Here is a 24,486-nt window from a genome sequence, read left to right on the forward strand (position 1 = left end):
TAGTTTAATTTTACTGTCTTCCTACATACCAAATTTCATTCCCGTACGAACTTGCTAAGTGTTTCATATGTAATGCATCCCACGCACATTGCAGATTCCACTGGGTGCTTTTACTTTTCGACCTGTCGGCCTGCACCGTCAACGTATATGATTCAATGGATAAAAAAGAGTCTATGTTTGACAAGGTTTTCGAACTTATAGACAGGTACTGGCATAAGTTCCTCTGTTAATTAAGAAATTCTTGTGATGTTAATTATTTCTACTACAAATCATATCTTTAAACTCCATGTAGGGCTTGGTATCGGTTCCGTCATTTGGTCCGCGGCAACTGGAGAGAAAGACTTAGGCGGAGGTTCAAATTTCCTGTGAGTACACATGCTCTACATTTATATTTCTCCGATTCAAATTAATACATACAAGTGTATATTAATTAGATCTCACGCCGTTAATTTTTCATTTATTTGTAGTGCGCAAAGCAAAAGCAGGGAACTAACTTGTGCGGCTACTACGTGTGCGAGTATTGCCACTGCCTTGCAGACCAAATCATCGCCACAAGAGAGCTCGATGTACGTACAAATAAATTCAAAATTTCATTACGTAACGATTTCTTGTTTAATTACTAATCAATTTCATACATTCATATAGTTTATTCGCATGAGGGATAACCTGACCACACACAAGGAATTTATCGCGGCGGTTCGAGAACAACTCATGGGATTCATCAACGAAGAAATCCTTGATCCCAAGGGTGAATTCTACTATGACGGAAACACAATTCACCGGTCCTTAGCTTCTGAGCTAGCAGCGAGTACTACTACTACGTCGAAATCGTAGCTAGCTAGGACATATAATGGATTATAATTAATATATGACTACATATGTTTCTATATGCATGTGTACACATTTTCTATAATGTAAATATATTTTGGTCATATATATATATATATATATATATATATATACACACACATATGCATTTGCATAACATATATATATATATATGTATAAATACATATATAGGCAACATATCCTATGCACACAGGCCCTCACGTGTACACACGTGCACACCAACTAAAAAATGTCACCAAAAAATCTAGAAAAAATCATACACATACTTTCAATTGTATTACACCTAGGGTTAAAATCTTAACGTCAAATTCATTATATTTTAGCCGTAACAAAAAAAACAAAAAATCTGACAGTTTTAAGGTTGCAATTTTGTCAGAATTTTATCTTTTTTGTTATTCTCTATGTAGAATGAATTTGAAGATGCAACTTTGCACGTAGATGTAATACTATTGAAAGTACATGTATGAATTTTACTAGAATTTTTTGTGATAATTTTTAGTTGGTGTACACGGTGTGTACACGCAAGGGCCTGTGTGCATAGGATACGCTCCCACATATATATTATGCATGTACATATGTACTGAACCATATATACATATAATATAATATAATATATATATATATGTATGCATATATATGTATTGAAACATATATATGCATGGTTTATATATATATATAAACCATGCAGCAACAGGGCCATGAAAAAAAAAAAAAGGTCAGCTCGATCTTTAGTCCCAGTTATTTCACCCGGGACTAAAGGAGGGTTACAAACCGAGACTACAAAGGGTTTCTCCACCAGTGTTAATTATCCCTTAATGATCGGATCTGGCCAATGCTGATCTGCTCACATATATAAATCTTGTTTCAACCGCGGCGGCCAATTGCGGCGACTTGCTCGATCTCCCCCGACGTTTCCCGGCCCAGGCGAGATTTTGCTGCTGACAGATCGATCCACCTCGTCGGAGAAACATACATGGTGGCACGACATCGTGTTCCTTCGTTTGTCCAGTCGGCACGCTTCACCAGGCGATGTGTGTTGTCCGCTCACCGTGACTTCCTCGTTACCAGGGGTGGCGGCGGTTGGAATATGTCAACGCCAGCGTCCGGCCTTCTACGCGTATGTGATGCATCGGCTAACTCCATTTTTTGATCGATGATTCTGCTAACTCCATTTTTTGATCGATGATGATTCAGTACCATCCTTTTTGATCCATCGAGTCGTCCTGTCCAGAACCTTTGATGGAGCTGGTAAGTACTTCATTGCAGATCGAAAAGATTCCCTTTGATTTTTTTTTTTCTGTTTAGATCGATTCCTTCATTCTTATGAATGTATCAAGGGCATGGAGAGCAATGGTCAACGTTCCAGGCCAGGCATGCATGGCCTCGATCGCAAAGGGGTGCGCGGCCGCTGCGCTCAGTGCGATTATTCATCTTCTACACCGGGGCTCCGGCAGATCTACCTGTTGCACGACACTCAGAATTGGGCAATATACTACTCACTTTTCTTAAGAATTAATCTTGTACGCTTATACAAAGAATGAATCGGTGAGCATATATATGCCCATTTATTTGATAATACCACTTCTCGGTACACAAAAAGTAAGTACATGTATTACTACTTTACTATACTAACTAAAAGAAACAGTATATACTGCTATGCTAAACTGAAAAACAGTATATACTGCTACTAAACTAACAAAAATAGTATGTACTTAACGCTAACCAAATAACAGTATATACCGCTACTAAACTGAAAACAGTATATAATGCTACTAAACCAACAAAAATAGTATGTACTGATCAAATAACAGTATATACTACCACTACGATAAAAGACAGTATGTACTGCTACTACTAATAAATAGAAAAAATATGTACTGTTACTAACTTCAAAAAAAGTATTTACTGGTACTACCTTTACATATACTAATAGACTCTAGAGATAACGGTATATACTGATAGTCTTAAATTAAGTAGTATATACTTCTCAAACCAGCTCTTAGTATAATACTGGATCCTCAAATAAAAAGTATATACTCTTCCAAACAGAGATATAGTATATACTGGTTCCTAAAAAATAAGTATATACCTAATGTAAAATAAAACAGTATATAAGTCACGAATTTCCATGCTACAGCAAGGTGCACAAATACTACATTTCAAATTCGTGCAACCAATCCCATGCCGACATGCAAGGATATTTTTCAAGTTAAATTTTTAATTTTTTTTTACTTGGCTTATTCCCTGTTAGGCTGAAAAATAGGAATTTCAAAAAAAATTCCCACCGGCTAAGCAGGTCCTAATTGGATCCTATTAGATGATCCAATATGGAAGTGGGAGTATGTATCGTGCGCGTATATGTATATATATGTGTGTATATAGATATACGAATCTTTATATTAGTTATAGATATATATATATGTATGTATGTGTGTGCGCGCGCGCGTGTATATATATATATATATATATATATATATATATATATATATATATATATATATATATATATATATATATACACGCGCGCGCGCACACACATACATACATACATATATATCTATAACTAATATAAAGATTCGTATTTTTCCAGTCGTCACATCAAATTTTCGTCCGTTTTTCGTCCATACATAATCCTATTCGGTTAGGAATAACAATAGAAAAAATTGCAAAAAAAAAACCACCGCTGCCAGAGGAGAAGAGAGGCGGCGGAGGGAGCGCCGCTGCCGGAACCGCCTGCTATGGCCGCCACCGCCGACGGATCCACCCTCGGACAATACCGACGTCGTCATCGCCGTCGCCGTCGACGCTGACGGGGAGAGGGAGAGGGATAGGGAGAGGGAGAGGAGGAGGGACGGCCGTCACCGCCGTCTCCGCCGCACCCCGCCGTCGCTGCCCGTGCCGGCAAGACGGGAAGGAGAGCCACCGCCGCTACCGTGGGGAAGGGCGCCGCCGCCGCTAGCATGGGGGAATTGAAGGGCGGCGCCGCCGCCGCCGCCGCAGCCCGTCGTCGCCGCGCGGTGCCGGCGAGAAGGGAGGGAGAAGGGAAGGGAAGCGGCACCGGTGGTGGGAGAGGCGGCCGGCTAGGGGGAGGGGGAGAGGCGGGAGATGGGGAGAGGGAGCGGTGCCGCCGGAGGGAGGGGAGGGGAAGCGGCGCCGGTGGGGAGAGGGGGAGGGGGAGAGGCAGCGTCGGGAATGCGGGAGGCGGCCGAGTGGCTGGTGGGGAGGGGGAGGGGGTAGGGGAGGGTTAGGGTTAGGGTTTTGATAAGGCCGTGGGCCGACCGGTAAGGGATGGAAATAAGTCTATTTTAGATCCCTCGGGCCGAAGAAAAATAGAAGAAGTTCATTTTTGGTATTTCATTTTTTCGAAGTAAGTATGTTTAATTCGAAGCATACCCTAAAAGGAAGTAGTTTCTTTCTTTTTTTAAATTAAGTAATCGTTAAATGATGTTTGTATTATTAAAATTAGCAATTAAGCTCTAAAAATTCCAATAAAATTTTAAAGAGCGTAACTAATCATGGAGAATTTAAAAAAATTAAACTTAACCATGTCATTTTATTTCTCACACTTGCTTTACTTGTAAATTTATTTAATTGTACACATACCTACTTAAAAATACCAAATACTTCAGCGAATTTGTATTTTAATTAATTGCATATTTTTCTACTCTGTACGCTTTCCGTTGCAACACACGGGCATTTTTACTAAACCAAACAACACTTTGGGTGAATATACACACTCCGTAATCACCCGGTGCATCGCATGGGTACTTTTGCTAGTATACATACATACATACATACATACATACATACATACATACATACACATACACATACATCTAGCTAGATCATGTTCATATGAGATAGTTTTATTAGTTTACATGTTTAATGTTATAGTTAAATAAATAAATTAAACCTACATATACTTATATTTCAAACAAAGATAACCAAGAGTCTAACTGTGTAAATACTAGCTTATACATCTATTGTTTGCATATTTTTTTACGTGGTACTTAGATAAATAATATAAAACTAACTCGTATAATATGTTGTCCATTTAGCGGATTTCGTAATTAATAATTTAAGACTATAGGCAATATAGATGCCGGTATAGGTTTATATATAATACTCCCTCCATTTCACGTTATAAGATGTTTTGGTTCGCTAACATCATCTATATGAATATTCCCTTGAGGAACGAAATCACTTTCCAATATGTACACATATATGAAGCACACACATAGATCCATACATGAATATATTCAAAAATCAGAACATCTATAGTGTGAAACAGAGAAGCACTATATAAGACTGCAGATTATAAAATATTGGTGTCATTTGCAGCAGTGTGGGGGAGGAGTTGTGATCACGTCCTCCATGGGGATCCGGATACCTCCGGTCTACTGGGCGAGCGAAACAGAAACAAAGAGACCAAACCGATATCAGTTGAAAGTTGTGGGAACAGACACGAAAGAGTTCGTTCAAAAATAAAAGGAAAATGAAAGTAAATGGCATGCACAATATGTTATATATCCCACTAATTAACTTGGAATTAATGAAAGTAAAGCCTCACCGCGTGGTGTAGTCGGAGGATCGTCGCCGGGAAGATGATTACCGTCTGCGCCCGGAGCGTCCGGATCTTCCCTAGCGTGGGAACTGATCAGCAGTGCCTGGTAAAGTAAAGCGGAGAGGACGATGGCCAGCACCAAAGCTCCAGTACGGTTAGCTCCCATGGCTACAATAATCCACCAAGCTACTCAAAGCACGGCTCTTGCTATACCAGGCAGCACGGTCTGCTCCCATTTTAAGGGAGCCGATTAGCCGAATGTTGATTTTCAACTAATGCTGGCGGCATGTATACCTTGCATTCTATTATTGACGATCCGTAGACTTTGACTAGATAGGGTAAACTGGTAGTTGTTTCTTGGCAGATTAGGCGGACAATGAAGGGAGCCACACGTTCTACTGATTACTGGTTCTTATCTACTAGTAGTAAGTACTACACGACGGCGGAAAGAGATTGATAGGTGGCGCCGCTCGGTTGAGGCTTGGCTGGATGCCTGGATTGCGTCAGCTTGCCGGCTGGGTACTACACACTACTCTGCCGTGCGGCCTACATCGACCAAGGCCTGCTTTTGGAGCGGATTCAAATGGAAATATGGGCCTTGTCTAGTTTGAGGGGTTAAAAGTTTTGGTGTGTCACATCAGATATACGGATACAGATTTGAAGTACTAAACGTAGACTATTAATAAAGTAAATTGCAGATTCCGCCTATAAGCTACGAGACAAATTTATTAAGTCTAATTAACCCGTCATTAGCAAATGTTTACTGTAGCACCAGGTTATCAAATCATGGAGCAATTAGGCTTAAAAGATTTGTCTCGCAATTTACACGCAATCTGTGTAATTAATTTTTTTCTATATTTAATACTCCATACATGTGTCCAAACATTCGATGTGACAGGGTGAAAAGTTTTTTGCGTGGGAACTAATAAACAGAGCCATAATTGGCTGGATTGTTATTTAGGCCCTGTTTAGATCCCCTGGCAAAATTTTTCACCCTGTCACATCAAATGTTTGGACACATAAATGGAGTATTAAATATAAACTAAAAAAATAACTAATTACACACATTGCGTGTAAATTGTTTGACGAATCTTTTAAGCCTAATTGCTCCATGATCTGACAATGTGGTGCTATAGTAAACATTTACTAATGATGGATTAATTAGGCTTAATAAATTCGTCTCGCAATTTACAGGAGGATTCTGTAATTTTTTTTTGTTATTAAACTGTGTTTAATAATTTAAATATGTGTCCGTATTTCCGAAGCCCACCGCGGCAACAACTACGCATAGCATGAGCGTAGAGGATACTCACAGCGAGATACTGCTCGGCCTCAACGTCGGACTGTTACAGCGTCATCGTCCTCGTCACGTGCTGCTGCTCTCATGGTCTTGGGTCGAGCTCCGCATCCACACCCTCGGCTGGATCCGCGTCGCCGTCTCGTTCAGCGTCTTCACCGCCCCCTGAGCAAAAATGAGCATCCTCGTAAGCAACGAATTAATGCGTCTTGATTGCTAATTAGCTAGTGACTCGATCGATCAACAAGCTGACATGTTTTTTATTAGTGTTTTGCAGTGACTGGTGATCCAGACGATGAGCGTGGAGTTTATGCCGTTCTCGTTGTCCTTTTTCTTGCTGTGCTCAACGCGGCGATCTGGTTCGTGTACGGGTTGCTCAAGAAGGACGTGTTTATGGCGCTGCCCAATGTGCTTGGCTTCGTGTTCGGCGTGGCGCTGATGGCGTGTACCGGAGCAAGAAGCCACCGGCGGCGTTGTCGTCCCGGCGGCGGCCGGGCTAGAGACCAAGCTGCTGGAGCACGTCAAGGAGGTGCAGGTCATCCGCAAGGCCGTCGCGGCAGCGCCGGAGGGCACAAGGCCAACTGCCACGCAGAGGTGTACACCATCGACAACGTGCTTCCCCGGAGGTGGTGGAGGTGAAGGCGGATGACGAGGCAAACCATATGGGTGGTGTGGATGTCGACATGGCCGGTGATGCGGTCACGCCATGCTCAGGCTGGAGCGGATCATTAATTGTTTCACTTTCATATGTGGTGTGCACTAGGATTTCCGATCTTCCGAAAGGTTCTGATAAACAACGAATTGGGCGGAGTCGCGACACAAATTGATCCAGCTTATTGAACACGCACGCTCTTGAACCCAGCAATTGCAGCACCACACCTCATCTGGTTATCACCTGTGTCGAAATACGGACGACCTCATCGAGAAGGCTAATCCCTGTTTGCCAATCGAAGAACACAAACAAGAACGAGATAGAATACAACCAAAATTGCAGATGAATGATTAAGCTCACAAGTTGGGGTCTTACAAACCAATCTAGCGGCGAAACTGTTATCGACAGAATAATCTAAGCAAAATCCGACTCTAAACGATGAGGACTACTGATTTAGTATGATTAGGGACGTCCTAGGGTTGCCCTAGGGCACACACCCCCTTGGGCTAAGCCCACAACACAATTATAAGGCCCAAAACACAAATCAGAATTGGACTGGATGAGGTACGTATCTTATTTTGCAAATTCCTGGCAGCTCAGTAGGAATTTTGACGTGGGACTAAAACCATCTGAAAGTAGACTCCATAACTTTCCAACAAGTACTCATGGGCCCCGAAATTCCTTCTAGATCAGCGGTTAGGTCCGTTTGAAGTTGGTGCTGTTAGGAGGCCCGAATCCGAATCCAAAACGTGTGGAACTTTATCTCTTGTCTTCTATGGAACAAAAGTGATGTGGTGAGATGAAAGAAGACTTAGAGAAGGTCTTGGTTTAGTCCCCAGTCAACTTATTCAATCATCCATGCATTCCTTACGCTCGGTCTCTTTTCTTTTGCCCAAGCAAGTACCTCTGCAAACGAAAACACACAAAACTCATTGTGTAGCAACGTTTGTTCAAATATATAACAAGAATCTAATGTAGAACATATGCACCTTTGGTTGATTAATACATAAGGTAGTCATAGTTATATCCGAGCTAGTTGTGTCCTTATCCTTATCAATATGGGTCTCACGTGGTTTTTTATTTATTTTTTACTTTTCTTCTTGTGCCACGTTAGCACCACATTGCCCAAAACCGCCTTCAATACTGCTTTAGGACTGCATTTGCACTGGTTTTGGAAAATGAAGGACGCGTTATATCCGTTTTACGGTTTAGGGATGTGATTCAAACTCGATGTGAAGATGAGGGACCTAAAGTGAACTTATTCCAATTGTAAATCTTGTTAGCTTTAGTCCTAGCCCATCTACATCTAAAATATAGCAATTTACACACTATTAGCCTGTTTAGGGCAATGTCATAAGCAACCCATTTATGGGCCAAATCCTATTACGTAGTAGTTTATACACTATTTCAGCCCAGTTTGTTAATCCATTTGTAGCAAACTAGCAGTACTAAATACCGAGTGGGCCAAGCCCATTTCAAAAGACTTTACAAGCCCAATAAATCATATAGCACAAAAAAATTACAGCCCTTATAATAGCCAATAAAAATCCAATGGTCATCTAATACGGTGCAAATACATATGGGCCAACCCAGCCACATGTTCAAATACAATCACAGGTTCACTGACCATGAATATATTACAGGTTAACTAGCCAAAACAAAATACATCAGCACATAATCAGGTTCAGTACATCACTAACCAAAACCAGCAAGTCAATGAACACATAGTCACATGTCAAAATACATATGTGCCAACCCAGCCACGTCTAAATACAATCATAGGTTCACTTACCAAACACAAAACCATGTATCGAAATCACACCAACCAAAGTACCACTGCCATCTCATCATGAATTATCAAGGCGGCATGAAGAGGATTGACAAACCTTACTCCCTCAGTCCAAAAAAAAAAAAACCCACTTCTAGGTTTGAAGGGAATACCTCTGAAATTACATGCAAACAATTTGTAAATACAAGATGCAAAAAATTATAAATAAAAAACATTCTATCACACTCTAAAAGATTTTTTGTATGTAGAGAGTTAATGGGTTATATCAACAAGTCATCATTGTAAAGTTTTCTTATCCATAAAACTAGATGGTACCCAGAGTGTTGTTTCGGGATATTTACATCTTTAGCAAGAGAGATGTAATAAGTAATTACATTTGCAAGTTATCGATACAAACACAACAACAAAATGTAAATGTGTGCTGTGTCACTTTGAAAGCTTTGACATAGGGTCCCTGCATATTAATATAGGATGATGCCTTATAGGTTATTCTTAGAGACAATATGGTAACTAAATTCTAAATATAATATATCAATGCATTTTTTATGTATGCCCAGAATAGTGTATGGGCTGACCAAGAAATGATAAACACAGAAGAGTCCCAGTTTACATCCAAGTTTGATGGAAATAATATAATCCTGAGGAGATAGAATAAATAACTTCTTGTCAGTAGTAAGCTAAAAATCTGTCAAATAATACAAACTGAATTGAGGATATGATGGATGTAATATGTTCAACAGTGAACATGCAATAAACATTTCTTGAATTAAGAAAATACATCAAGGTTATATGGACTGTGGGATCAAATATTTCTATACGGCAGTTTAACTGTGGATCAGCTCTTCTGGCTCGTGGAGCTTGGTGAGAAGGGACGATTTCTTGATTTCTCTCTTGTCTCTTCTAATCAAATCCTAAGAAGAACTCAACAAAGAAGAAAGCAATGGATTTCATCATTCCCGTTGGGCGGCATGGGGCGGCTGGCCCAGCTAAGACAAATAGAAGGCAAATTGATAGAAATAAGGGGTGCCGGCCATGATGGAATCAGATTCGTTGAGCGGCTCGGAAGGAGTCGATCTGGCCGAAGTCCCTCGGTCAACAATAATGGACCATTGTTGCTTGTGGCAGCGATGTCTTGAAACTTGAGCGATCTCAACAGATCAAATTGTTGGCGATGGCTTGATGAAACTTGAGATAACGAAAGTCCCGATCCATCAGAGGACACACTTCGTTCGGGTCGAATCCCCCTACAGCCAAAGTGGTCGAGTAGTTTGTTGTCGGAAAATCCATCTCTCGAACCTATCTCGTCGAAACCTTAAAACACCAGAATCACCTACCTGGCGCGCCACTCTTGACGTTTGATATCACGACTACGGTATTTGCATGATATGGAGATCGTCGGTACCAAGGTATATGTGAGATTGAGGTGAAAGAGATGGAGACAAGGACTTTTATACAGGTTCGGGCTCCTTATCTGGCATATAATAGCCCTACTCATGTTGGTTGAAGCCGGTGTTGCTTCTATTCATTTGAATCACACAAGTATAATATTTAGGATAACCTATCTAACTATCGTCGACATGGAGGCATGGATCACCAACACGTAGTCAACGACAGGGTGGTCTTCCTTCTCGAGTACGAACTCGTTGAGATCAGAGATAATGTTAGATCCCTTTTGTCGGCCTCCGCAGGCACCAGATTGGGTTTGTCTAGGCTTATATCTGATGTCGATGTTTGGCGGCGTATTGGTTTGTTCTGGCTTGTATGTTGATCTGTGTTTGTCCCCCTCTCCTCCTATGGGGCTTGTATTTATATCCATAGATATCCCCTTGTCCAAGAAGAACTAGGGAGACCAATATGGATATAATCCGAGTAGTCCTTGTCGTTTCTATATAGAATTATGCTTGTCCTTCTTTATACAGAACTCTTTTTATATACGAGGTACGATTCCGTATAAGACTTGGTATATGGTAGGCCCCGCCGAGTTTAGTCGATTACTTGGGTATGTTGTATCCATAACCATATAGGCAATATAGATGCTGGTATAGGTTATATAGAATACTCTTTCTGCTCCACGTTATAAGACGTTTTGGCCTGTCCACCTCTTCTTTTGGTTCACTAACATCATCTATATAAATATGTACGCATTTATGAAGCACAGACACTGATCCATACAAAAATATATTCAAAAATCAAAACATCTATAGTGTGAAAACTTCAATCTCGCATATACCCTGTATAAAACCTATAGTTCCCAACCTAAGTGTGAAAATCTATAGTTCCCAACTTTCTCTTCAAACTTCCAACTTTTCTATCACATCAAAACTTTCCTACACACACAAACTTTCAACTTTTCCGTCACATCCTTCCAATTTCAAACAAACTTTCAATTTTAACGTGAACTAAACGTATATAAGACTGCAGATTACAAAATATTGGTGTCATTTGCAGCAGTTTGGGGGGTCGAGACGTCCTCCTGGGGGATCCGGATACCTGCGGTACTTGCCTCCTGCCGGGCGAGCGAAACAGAAACAAGAGACCAAACCGAGATCAGTTGAAAAGTTGAGGGAACAGACACGAAAGAGTTCGTTCAAAAATAGATGGAAAATGAAAGTAGATGGCATGCACAATATGTTATACTATATCCCACTAATATTAACTAGGAATTTTCGAAGCAGCCTCACCGCGTAGTGTAGACGGAGGATCGTCGCCGGGAAGATGATAACTGTCTGCTCCTGGAGCGTGCGGAGCTTCCCTAGCGTGTGAGCTGGTCAGAAGTGCCTGGCAAAGTAAAGCGGAGAGGACGATGGCCAGCACCAAAGCTACAGTACGGTTAGCTCCCATGGCTACAATAATCCACCAAGCTACTCAAAGCACGGCTCACAATAATCCACCAGGCAGCACGGTCTGCTGCCATATTTTAAGGGAGCCGATCGATTAGCCGAATGTTGATTTTCAATGCTGGCGGCATATATACTTGCATTCTATTATTGACGATCCGTAGACTTTGACTGGATAGGGTACACTGGTAGTTTTCTAGGCAGGTTAGGCGGATAATGAAGAGAGCCACACGTTCTACTGACTGCTGGTTCTTATCTTCTACCCTCTTCGTCCAAAAATAAATAAATCTTATACTGAATGTGATACATTCTAGTACAATAAATCTGGATATAGTATCTTTCTATGTGATGGAGGGAGTATGTCCGTCCCATAATAATAGATGTCGCTATGACTTTTTGGCTTGCAACTTTTAATTATTTGTCTTGTTTGAAAAATTAATACAAATATAAAAAGATAAGAACTTAAAGTACTTTTGATAATAAAAACAAGTCATAAATAAAATAAATAATAATTTTATAATCTTTTAAATAAGAAGAATGATCTAACGTTATAAAGAAAAACTCAAAACGACAAATATTTTGAGACAAGACAGGACTAACTACTGAGTTTTGAGTAGTTAGCCCTGTGAATATTTTTTAATATGTGACTTAGCGTTATTAGAGAAATATTTTGGGACAGAGACAAGACTTAGCGTTATTATGAATCCCAAACGTTATAAAGAAATATTTGTCTTATTTTGAGACAGAGACAGAAATATTTGTCTTATTTTGGGACAGAGACATGATAATTCACATATTGCGACTAATTTGTGAGACGAACCTTTTAAACCTAATTTCTCCATGATTTGATAATGTGGTGCTACAGTAAACATTTGCTAATGACGGATTAATTAGGCTTAATAAATTTATCTTGCGATTTACTGACGGATTCTATAAATAGCTTTTTTATTAGTGCCCAAACACCCCAAACGACACCATATATAATATCCGATGTGACGTGCCAAAACTTTACACCCCTAGATCAAACACCCTCCCCCCCGACCTGGTTTGGGTGGATGGAAATGAGTTCTAGTGACTGACACGTTGGGTTGGATTGCGTTCCTGAGAGCAAGGTCTCGGCGGTAGGGGTGGGCGTTCGGTAAGACAGAAAATTTCGGTCTCGGTCTTCGGTTTTTTGGTTAGTTCGGTCTTTCATCAAAAAAACTCAAGACCAAATTTCATCCAAAAAAACTCAGGACCGAATTTCATCCAAAAAAACTCAGGACCTGTAAATTCGGTCTCGGTCTCGGTCTGACCGAATTTTTAGGAGATAAGTTTGAAATGAAAAAATGTCTCAAGTCTAAACTTCACAACAACCACGGTACAACACTATAACTCACAAGTCACAAATAAAAGGCGTGATGGAGGCAGCACCAGTGTTGGAGGCGGAGGGTGGAGGCGGCGGCGTGGCGCTGTGGCGAAGACGTTGCTGGCGCTAGAGGCCGAGGGCGAAGGCGACACGAGGCGGGGGGCGGAGGAGACACGAGGCGGAGGCCAGAGGTGACGCGCGATGGAGGCGGAGGCGGAGGCGTGACGGCGCGCGTGGGTGGGGATTGGTTTGGAGGCGGCGCGATGGATGTGAGGCAGTGAGGGCGTGCGTGACTTTACTCAGCTTCTCTCCTCTAGGGTTTGTTGTTACTGGGCTTATTGGGCTTCCTAGGTTTATTGGGCCACAATTCGGTTTTCTCGATTAATTCGGTTAACTGAAGCCTAAAACCGAATTACCCGAAAAAATTCAGTCTTTCGATGGCTGAGACCGAACTATTAACTGAATTTCTCAGTCTCGGTCTGTTCGGTTCAGTCTTATTCTGCACACCCCTACTCAGCGGCCGCTAGCTTCTAAAAGGTCAGGTCAGCAAGAGGCACTAGGATAGGATATATAATACTGTCCGATTCATATTACAAGTCGTTTTGAGTTGGTTAAAGTCAATATGCTCTAAGTTTAACCAAATTTAATGAAAAAAGTAGTCATATTCAACCAAGAAAGTTATATCATGAAAAAATATTCAATTATTGATTTAATGAAACTAACTTAATATTGTAAATATTAATATATTTATCTACAAAGTTAAACTTTAAATAGTTTGACTTTAATCAAAATTAAAATGACTTATAATGTAAAACGGAGAAAGTAGACAGTATTACTTTGCACGGTTATCGAAAGAGTTTTTTTTTAAAATATTTACAGAGCAGCATTTGTTGATTGGTTGTCTCATCATCAAATCCACAAGTTTGCATAGGAGCTGGTGTCACCGGCTCACCGCCAGCGATAAATGAAGCACTCATTTTTCTCTCTCCTAACACTCTCTTTCCCCATCTCAGCATAGCTACGACGTGTTAACTTTTGCAGCCTACGCACTCTAAGAGCAAGTACAATAGCAGACTATAAGCCAGCTGTAAATATATTTTAAAAAGATAAATAAGGAGAGAGAAGAGCAGCGGGCTACAGATTTGTAGCCAGCTGTAGCATGGACTCTAAGACACGGTGTGTGTATGACAAGTGGGACCAGATATTAATAATGTAGTATGTAACTATTATACGAATGAGCTATTAGATTGGCTATAGATGAATTGGAGTTAGTAGTTGGCTATACTATTAAACTTGCTCTAAGATGGTAGGTTGGATGGGGGTTGGAATGGGCAGAGAAATTTTGGGTTGAAATGGGTTCAATCCATGGATCCCCTCCAATCCATCGTCTCCCAGGTCTCAATCTCTCATTACTTATAGTGATAAGTAGGGTACAATCGACAATGAGACGTTTGTGGTAATTAATTTTGTTAATCTAAAGATATACTGGTCTAATTTTTTGGAGGTGTTTATAGAGACAGAGTGTGCGTATGTAGGTTAATCCCCACTTGCGAATGCTCAACGCAGCAAAACCATGGTGGTTGTGGCTCACGTATCCGCACCGGTTCCCTTCCTCCCTCTCTCGTCCTTGTCTCCTCTGCCAGCTGTCCACCTCTACCTTCCTCCTCCCGATTTCCTCTACCACCAGATCCATCGTTGTTCTTCTACGAACTGTGGATCAACTCTTCCGGCTCATGGTGCTTGGTGAGAACGGACAATTTCATGATTTCTCTCTAGTCTCTTGTAATGAAATCCTAAGAAGAATCAGCAAAGAAGGTGAAAGTAATGGATTTCATCATCCCCATTGGGCGGCATGGGGCGACCAGCCCAACTAAGGCCCGCGTCGCCCCACCGCCCCCCATACCCCCTTAGGCCACCTACCACCACATTCTATTCACAAATTCGCCCATAAATAAGAAGCCTAGGTGTCCAATTTAGAATTTTCAGGAGATTATGGAGTCACCGGTTCGCCTTCTCGCTACCCGCACGCACGACGCATGGTATCGTTGCCATCAACTCTTTGTCTCTGCGACTTCGCACGCCGTGCATGTCTGTGTCTCGCTACCACCGACCCGAACCGCCACACAAGCCACCGGTGCAGTGCACGCGACGACGACGCCTAGCCGCCGCCCACCGGCGACCGATGCCTAGCGACGTCCGATGGCTAGCCTGATGTCGCGTGCAGCCGGCAACTTGCTCCTCCTCCCCGCCTCCTCCTGCTCGGCGCCAGCGCATCACGTGCCGCCATCGCCGCCACCGCCTCACGTCCAGTCCGGCCGTCTCTGCTGGATTGGTAATTTTTTCTTTGTGGAGGCTGACTGGATTGGTTCCCTTCTAGGAGTATTGTGGTGCTGAGAATTTAGCTACTGATTTTATTTATTCTTTGGTTGATTTGATCGATGCGTGAGATAAGACTGAGAATAACTCATTTTGTTAGCTCAACCATTCTTAATTCGTTCCTATGTATTTGTAGTGTAACTCAAAAGGCTAACGATACGTTCTGCTCTGGAGATCCATAAGATAGGGTAAATTCTGAAGACCCTATTGTTGGATTTCATGAACTTCTGCTGTTCCGATTCTTATTTGTCTCTAATTTTTCCATCTCAAGGCTAAGGATTGTGGAGTATTAGCTTCAATCGTTATAGGGGTAGAGGAGTTCCCTGCTCCGGTTGTAGCTGGCCATGGCCAGTGGGGAGATGCCTGCAGGAAGCAGATACTGCGGCTTGAGAGCCTGAGGCTGGCAATAGGGGTGGACAAAAGGCTCGAAACTCGTGACTCAAGATCGGCTCATAGCAAGATCGGATCGGATTGGCTTGAACTTGTTGTCTTATTGTGTCGAATCAAGTTAGGTTTTAGGAGTTGCTCGTTTAGCTCGTTAGTATAGAGAGCTCGTGAGTTGCTCGTTTAGCTCATTATTATAGATACCATCATATTTTCACGTACTTATAGCTTCTTAAGTAGTGATTAGTCACTTAATTACATCCAAACTAGTTGTATTTAATGAATTATTTATTTGTTAATGTTTATTATGATATTTACATATGATAAAATAGTAAATTTAAAATTATAAAGGTGGTGTAAATGTGTTAACAAACCAGTTCGCGTGCCAAGCCGAGGTAAGCTTTTAGCTTGCTAAGATTAATAAGCCGAGTCAAGTTACCTCGTTAAGATAACAAGCTCAAACGAGCTAAGCCTTAATTAATGAGCAGAGCTGGCTCGTTATCCACCCCTAGCTGAAAAACATGTATGTAATTTAGTTTCAACCTATATATAGATTGAGTCCATCTGAGAAGAATGGATTGGGTTGGTTTAATTGGTCTGAAATCTTGTAGGGATTGATTCAATTGGATTTTAGAGGTGGTGAAGTGGGTTGGATGTGACTAGTCAGCTGTTTCTAAAGGACGTTCACCACCACTTCTAGCAGGGCTGTTTCTAAAAGATTTGTGGAAGCTGACTGGATTGGTTCCCTTCTAGCAGGGCTAGTTCCAAGGCCACCAAGGCCCAAAACTGATAAGACTAGAAAACGTACATGGTATTGGTAACTTTTTTTGACAAGTAGACAAGAACGATCGCAATACCTAAACGTCTTGCAGTGATTTGTATGGTCACCAACCACCCCAACCCAGCAAACGATAGGCCAAGATGGGTTTTGATAGATTAAACCGGCTAGCGGAGCCGACTTAAATAGAACGATGGATAACTACCCGTCTTGTGGGCAAACGGAAGGTTTTCGAGACAAACCTACAAAGGATTTCGCACTCTCGCAACGAAGGCAGATGATTTACGGCGCAAATCGACAAAGATGGACGAATTAAAGTGGAACTAATTGAAAAGTAGAAAGCAATATTGAAAAAACGATTCTATTGATTGATCGTTGTTTGATACATTGTTTGACCTGGCCTTGTCCCTTATATAGGGGTTGTCTTACCCTCTACAGACCCTCCTCCATGTCCAACTCGGGGGTAGAAACCAATAGAAACCCGAAACATGCCTTCCTGAATAAGGAAACCCGAGACTTAACGAAAACAGACTCGGGCTCGGACTCTGCCGATCAGACCGGCCACACACTGGCGGTCTGACCGGCCCTCAGGCAGCGGTCTAACCGGCCCTTTCTGGAGGAAACCGGCAGAACTCTAAATTTTGACGATTTTTTCTATTTCAATTCTAGGTGCTAAATTTGGGTGCAAACAAATGGCTTATTTCGGTAATTTAGAATAGCTCATATAACATATTGTCCATTTAGTGGATTCATATTAATTATTTAAGTCTACAGGCAGTACAAACCATAGTATGGATTATTATATAAAATGCTATATAAGACAGCAGGTTATGAAATATTGGTGTCATTTGCAGCATACTGGGGGGTTGTCATATGACCCTCCTGGGGTATCGGGGTATCTCCGCACGTCTGAAGCTTCAAGGTTGCCCGGGCGCCGGGCAGGCGAAACACAGAAACAAGAGGCCAAACCGAGATCAGTTGAAAGATGAGGGAAAAGACACGAGAGAGTTCGTTCAAATAGAAGGAAATGAAAGTAAATGGCATGCACAATCCAGAAAACATTAGTAGTGTTATATGCCCCACACTAACTTGGAATTTTCGAAGCGGCCTCACGGCGTGGTGTAGCTGGAGGATCGTCGACGCCGGGAAGATGATCTGCGCCCGGAGCGTGCGGAGCTTCCCTAGCGTGCGAGCTGGTGATCAGCAGTTCCTGGCAAAGCAAAGCGGAGAGGATGGCCAGCACCAAAGCTCCAGTACGGTTAGCTCCCATGGCTCCCTCCCATCCACCAAAGCTACTGAAAAGGGTCAGATGCTGCCTTTTTAAGGGAGCCGAATGTTGATTTTCAATGCTGGCAGCATATATACTTGCATTCTATTATTGACTCCGTAGACTTTGACTGGATATATGGCGTATAACTGGCTGTTGTTTGATCTGCAGGTTCGGTGGAGAAAGAAGAGAGCCACACGATCTACTACTGGTTCTCATTTGGGTTTTAGCCGTTCAGCTCGCGATGGCGGAATGATGTTGATAGGCGGCGGTGCTCGATTGAGCAGGGGTACGTGAAATCGGGTCGGCTAAGATCGGACTGATTGTAACTCATATTTTTTGAAATTACTTTTTTCTGTCGGAGTCAGGTTTGGGAACGAATATCTATTGGTATCTCTAATTCATAAATATTAAACCAAAGAAGGTAATTAATGGGTTAGAAAAAGATAAATCAAGAAAAAAATTATGAAATGTTACTTATGAGCTATTTAAATAGTGAATAACCAGTCTTTTATAATGCTTATAGTTGAATTACAATATATTTTTATATATATTTGACAATATGGGACATACATGTGTATGACTATTTTCTATTCTAACCCATATTTTTTACGGGTTCATATTATTCAAACTGGGGTAATACTGGATATCTATTTATTTCTTCCATATATAATATATTTCCCACGAACCTCAGGTCGAGCGGGCAGGCCAGTAATACCCGTGTCATTTTCACCTCTGCAGTTGAGGCTTAGCAGGATTGCTGACCCGTCGGCTTGCCCGCTGGGCATTAGACTACTCTTAGGGGAAAAGAAAAAGGATTTGCCGCTGGCTTAGATCATGTTTCACCCTCTGATTTTCTTTCAGCGATCTAAAAGTCATTTCATAATTTATTTCCAGAGTTTATATTAAAGTGTAAATCAATTTACAAGTGAAGTTAACATGGAAAAAAATCCTTTACTAAATCATAGCTGGAGTGATTTTTCTTAGATTTTCATGCCCTAAAATACTCTCTGAATTTTTAGAGCTCAATATCTAATTTTAATAGTACAAATTTCATTTCAGCAATTACTTAAATTGAAAAATAAAAAAAAACTCCTTTATAGGCCAAATTCGGCCCATTTTCCCTCCTCTCCGTGCCGGCCTGCTCCCTCCCTCCCTCTTACTCAGGCGGAAAATATACACCGAAGGTCCCTCAACTTGTCGTTGGGATACAAAAACATCCTCGAACCGCAAAACCAGATATGCGGAGTCCCTTCGGTGTTTTGACCCCGGTTTTAGTCTATGTGGCGGCTGACTCAGCGTGGGACCCACGTGGCCCCCACATGTCAGGTGTCCACGTCACCCTCTCTCTTTCCTCTCTTCTCTCCCTTCCTCATCTCTCTCTCACTTCTCTGCAAGCTGGCTAGGGCAAGGCAGGAGGGCGGCGCCGCGATGGCCGCCGGCGGAGGCGGCGCCCACGTCGGCCGAGTGGGACGAGGAGGTGGAGAAAGCGGAGAAGCCACCACCGCCGGCCGTCGCGGCGCCGCCCTCCCACCTCGCCCCGGCCAGCTTGCAGTTGCAGAGAAGTGAGAGAGAGAGACGAGGAAGGGAGAGAAGAGGGGAAAGAGGGAGAGGAGGATGACATGGACACCTGACATGTGGGGCCACGTGGGTTCCTCGCTGAATCAGCCGCCACGTAGACCAAAACCGGGGTCAAAACCACCGAAGGACCTCGAGTGAGCGGTTTTATATAGTTAAGGGGCCCCACATATCTGGTTTTGTGGTTCGAGGACGTTTTTGTATCCCGATGACAAGTTGAGGGACCTTCAGTGTACTTTTTCCTACTCAGGCTGCCACTCCTACACGGCTCAGCTACTCCGCATGGCCCGTCCTCACTCTATAGGCCTACACTCTCCCGGCTCAGCCTGCTCCTCCTCCCAGCGCGGCCCGCCTCTCTCGTGCCCAGTAAGAGGCCTAATTCCTACCGTGTTGGCCCCACATGCCCACAGCCTCATCTTGCTGATAGGTGGGGCCGAGAACCACCTATCAACTCCTTTCCTAATCACAAACCGCCCCGAACTGTCGGAGACGTTGCTTTCCATGACGCTATTGAGTCCATATCCGCGTGTTGGACCAAGTCGCCTCTACCTTTCCCACCTTCTCTTCCCACTTCCCCCATGAAATCCGCCATGGTCAAGCCCACTCTGCTCTCAAGTCTCAACACCTCCTCTCTCCCTCACCGCCGACAACCGTTGCCACCTCACTGAGTCCTCATCGTGATTCCTCACACCGATCCAGTGGCGGAGCCACATTGTGTTTAGGTGGTGCACAGGAACCCCCCTAATCTTATAACTTTTCACTTAAAAACACTAGAATATACTGTTTTGCATAGAAATTTTCTAGATTTTCAATGGTAGTGCACCACCCTTATTTTGATGCTAACTCCGCCCCTGCACCGATCCCCCTCCCTCTTTTCCCCCTCCTTCCAGAGCTCGCCACACCCCGAACTCCTATTGTACCGTAGCGCCTTGTATGCCACTCACCGCCACGCTACAGATGTGCATCACGCCATCGCTATCGGACGTGGCCACCTACTGCCGCATCATTGATTCCATCGCTTTCGCCACGTCATGCGATATCTCGGCCACCACCTCCTCTAAACCCAAGGCCACCGGAGTGCCCACTCTACCGCAAAACCCTGGTAGGGTCGCTCGCTCCTGCGCCCTGATCATCCTATCCGCTGCGGCTCAGGCGGCCGCTGGCGCTGACGACGATGCCATCTGGATGCATGCATATGGAAGTACTCAAAGTATGGAGCCTACTCGGGTTGCTCGTCCCAAAGCTGGCCAACAACTATGCCGCGGATGCCTACAATGGCCACGATAAGAGGTACGACATCGGAGGAGCAGGTGGACGGCGGCGGCGGCGGCGTGGCCGGAGGTAGAGAGGACAAGCCGGCCGTTCGCCGGCTGCTAGTATGTGAAGCAGGTGTTCATCATCGTCATGGGCATCGTGTCAAAGCGTCTCAATGCAGTTCATGGCGAAGCCGATCGATCTTGTTCACGGTGAGGTGCCATGGATTCATGGAAGATATTCACCGTCGTGCCGGGCTTCTCGGCGGTGAAGCTTCTCCATGTCTAGCAGTGGTGCTCAATCGGATGAAGAGCGACGGCGAGGCGGCGAAGTTGTGGAATAGGATGACCGTAGGCTGATCAGGGCGCCGGGTGGCGTTCACGTTTTGCGGGCTAGCTGGTGGGTTTCGGTGGAAAATACAAAAACCCAACGGGCATGCATGCGGGCTAGTGGGCAACCACATTTGCTATTTGGCAGACAATGTGGACGTGAGGCGGGCAAACGCAACCCACCCCACCTGCATCTTTACTTGCTGGTGTGGCCGTGCATTTTGCCCGCTTGGACGCGCGCAATCCACGTGTCAGCCACTGTTTTGGCTAACACGTGGGACCTGCTTCCATCGCCTGTGGACCATCTTTAATCAACAATCACCTGCCCTTGCCTAAATTCCTTGCTATAGCTTGCCCGTTACCTGGCATACGCCGGTTGTCGCTGCACACGTACGCCGTTCACTACTAGAAAAAGCATTTTCGCCGATATGAGCTACATTTTTTCACAGGCGGGTATGGTCATCAGAGTCAAAACCCAGCCAACGAAACTCCATACCGGGGAGGAGTTTGTCGTCCGCCTGCGAAGATTGGTTTTCGCAGGTGGACCACATAAGGCGCCGTCTGCAAAAATCGTCTTTGCAGGCAGCGCACATAAGGGCCCACATGCAATAATTGCAGAGTATAGCATGAGCGAACATATCTCAAACAAAGGTGATGTCTACAGGTTTGGAATCCTTCTCTTAGAAATGGTAACAGGTAGCAGTCCTAGTGATGAAAAATTTAATGGTAGAACTACACTGCATGAATTTGTTGATGCAGCATTGTCCAATAACATTCACGAGGTTGTTGATCCCACAACGCTACAAGATGATGTCAGTGTAGCCGATGTGATGGAGAGGTGTGTCATTCCATTGGTTAAAATAGGCCTCTCATGTTCAATGACATTGCCTAGAGAGCGGCCAGAAATGGGGCAAGTTTCTACCATGATTCTTCGAATCAAGCATGCAGCCTCAAAAATAAGCGTCAAATAAGGCAAATTAAGATTTGGCAGTTTCACGTATGGAAGAATAATATAATGTAACATATTTTGTAGCTTTTGTTTTGTTTTCTAATCCAATCAATGTAGTTAGTTTTGTTTTGGCAGTTTCATCCATAAAAGGGGGCTTTAAACTTTTTTAATTTTTAAGATGTGGTAATTAAGAATTTGCCACTCACAGTACTTGACTTGTGGATCCTCATGTGTCTGACATGTGAGTTCCCATGTGTTTATGATATATGAATCCAGTAGCAAATCCTTAATTACCATTTATAAGAGTGGCAAATAGGTAAATACCATGAGCCATTATTGATGAAACTGAAACGGATCGGCAGGCTCTCCTTTGCTTCAAGTCCCAGATCCCAGGTTTGACGGAAGTTTGGGTCTGTTTGGCACAGCACCAGCTCCAGCTCCACCTCTCCTGGAGCTAGAGCTCAGCCAAACAATTTCAGCTCCACCTAAAATGGGAGTGGAACTGGGTGGAGCTCTCTCACAAATTGGAGCTGGGTTTGGGTAACTCCACAACTCCACTCTAGACCCAACTCCTAAAGTTAAATTTAAAAGTTGGAGCTATACCAAACGGGACATTAGCTTCATGGAGCAAATAAACGTCATAGGAACCCTGCAACTGGCAATCTGGCATACTAGATTTCTTTGAGCAAACGCTTGTGCAAACGCGCACATACTAGATTGCATTCAAACAAACACAAACCATACCGAATTAATCTATTTGAATTTAAACTCGAAGTTCCTGCCAAACAACAACACTCGCAGCATGTCAACACCACAGTGCACGGGGCCAAGATTACAAATTTACAGGATCCACATGGCATACATCATGGGATTCATTCTTACGCGAAGCGTGTACATGACTGGCACACACCGGAAGAGGATGATGATCTTTACCATGGCCGCCATGGGTCATTTTGCCTTCTGCGTGGCCGCTGGCGATGTATTCCTTGCGTGCGACAGCGGCATGGGGTCCACTTGTCAGCCTAACATCGTCACAAGTTTCTTTACCCGTGTGTTTTGTGCCTTCTTCCAAAATGCACATGTCTGGAGCTGCTGTGTTGTGTTTTGGATCTTCTAAAATTGGCACGCATGGATCAATTGTAGGCCTGCCAGCAGCATTAGTATCTGTCCTGGTGTGATGTGAATCTTCCAAAATGAATATGTCTGGAGCAACTGAGTCTATTATCAGGAACCTTAGGATCCGTACCAGTGTGTTGTGGAACTCCTAAGATGGATATGCCTGGAGCAAATGTGGGCCTATTAACAGGATCATTAGGATCCATACCAGTGTGTTGTGTACTTCCTAAGATGGATATGTCTGGAGTAACCGGGCACTTGTTTTCAGGACCCATAGAATCAACTCTGGGCCGATGTATTGGATCTTCTAAAATGGATATGCCTGGAGCATCTGTCAGCCTATTACCATGATCAGTAGGATCCGTATCAGTGTGCTGTGGATCTCCTAAGATGGATATGCCTGGAGCAAATGTGGGCCTATTAACAGGATCTTTAGGATCCGTACCAGTGTATTGTGGACTTCCTAAGATGGATATGTCTAGAGTAACCGAGGACTTGTTTTCAGGACCCATAGAATCAACTCCGAGCCAATGTATTGGATCTTCTAAAATGAATATGCCTGGAGCATCTGACGGCCTACTACCATGATCAATAGGATCCTTACCAGTGTGTATTGGATCCCCCAAAATGGATATGCCTAGAGCAACGGGTTCAACAGAGGCAATAGTGAGATATTAATCAGATAGAAAATCAACTGAGGAAAAACAAAAAAAAAAAGCATATTCGGAAGGGGGAAATTAACCCGGTTAAGTCATTCAGTGTTAAGTAGTACTTCCTTTGTTTTATATTATAAGATATTTTAGGATTTGAATATATTCATGCATGAATATATGTATGTGCTCCATATATGTATCTAAATTCATATGCATGGTAGTGAATCTAGGCGAGAGATGAAAAGGCCAAACGTCTTATAATATATAAAACGGAGGGAGTAATAGACACCGAGAATTAGTTGAATTATGGGACACTGAGTATGTTTGAGAGGGGAGTGAGCACAAACATAGCAATATATAGAGGTGGACGAAAGCTCGAAACTCGTGGCTCGGATCGGCTCGTAACAAATTTGGCTCAAATCAACTCGAACTCGTAGTCTTAAAAAGTCGAGCCAAACTAGGTGTT

At 43.1% G+C, this 24,486-nt stretch overlaps 2 long non-coding RNA genes and 1 pseudogene across 2 annotated transcripts; 2 read left to right on the forward strand and 1 right to left on the reverse strand.

Annotated features, from left to right (window-relative positions):
* The first annotated feature begins 1,629 nt into the window (after window positions 1-1,629).
* LOC127777610 (uncharacterized) lies at window positions 1,630-2,386 on the forward strand. Its single transcript, XR_008018358.1, has 3 exons — window positions 1,630-1,966; window positions 2,044-2,097; window positions 2,187-2,386. It is a non-coding gene; the product is annotated as an uncharacterized LOC127777610 (long non-coding RNA).
* Window positions 2,387-6,705: 4,319 nt separating this feature from the next.
* Window positions 6,706-7,473, forward strand: LOC127777008 (bidirectional sugar transporter SWEET15-like; annotated as a pseudogene).
* Window positions 7,474-11,332: 3,859 nt separating this feature from the next.
* LOC127777609 (uncharacterized) lies at window positions 11,333-12,102 on the reverse strand. The gene is made up of 2 exons (XR_008018357.1): window positions 11,833-12,102; window positions 11,333-11,657 (listed from the first exon to the last, which is right to left on the reverse strand). It is a non-coding gene; the product is annotated as an uncharacterized LOC127777609 (long non-coding RNA).
* Between the last annotated feature and the right edge of the window lie 12,384 nt (window positions 12,103-24,486).

The sequence above is a fragment of the Oryza glaberrima genome, chromosome 6 (genome assembly GCF_000147395.1).
Source record: "Oryza glaberrima chromosome 6, OglaRS2, whole genome shotgun sequence".
Taxonomy (NCBI): domain Eukaryota; kingdom Viridiplantae; phylum Streptophyta; class Magnoliopsida; order Poales; family Poaceae; genus Oryza; species Oryza glaberrima.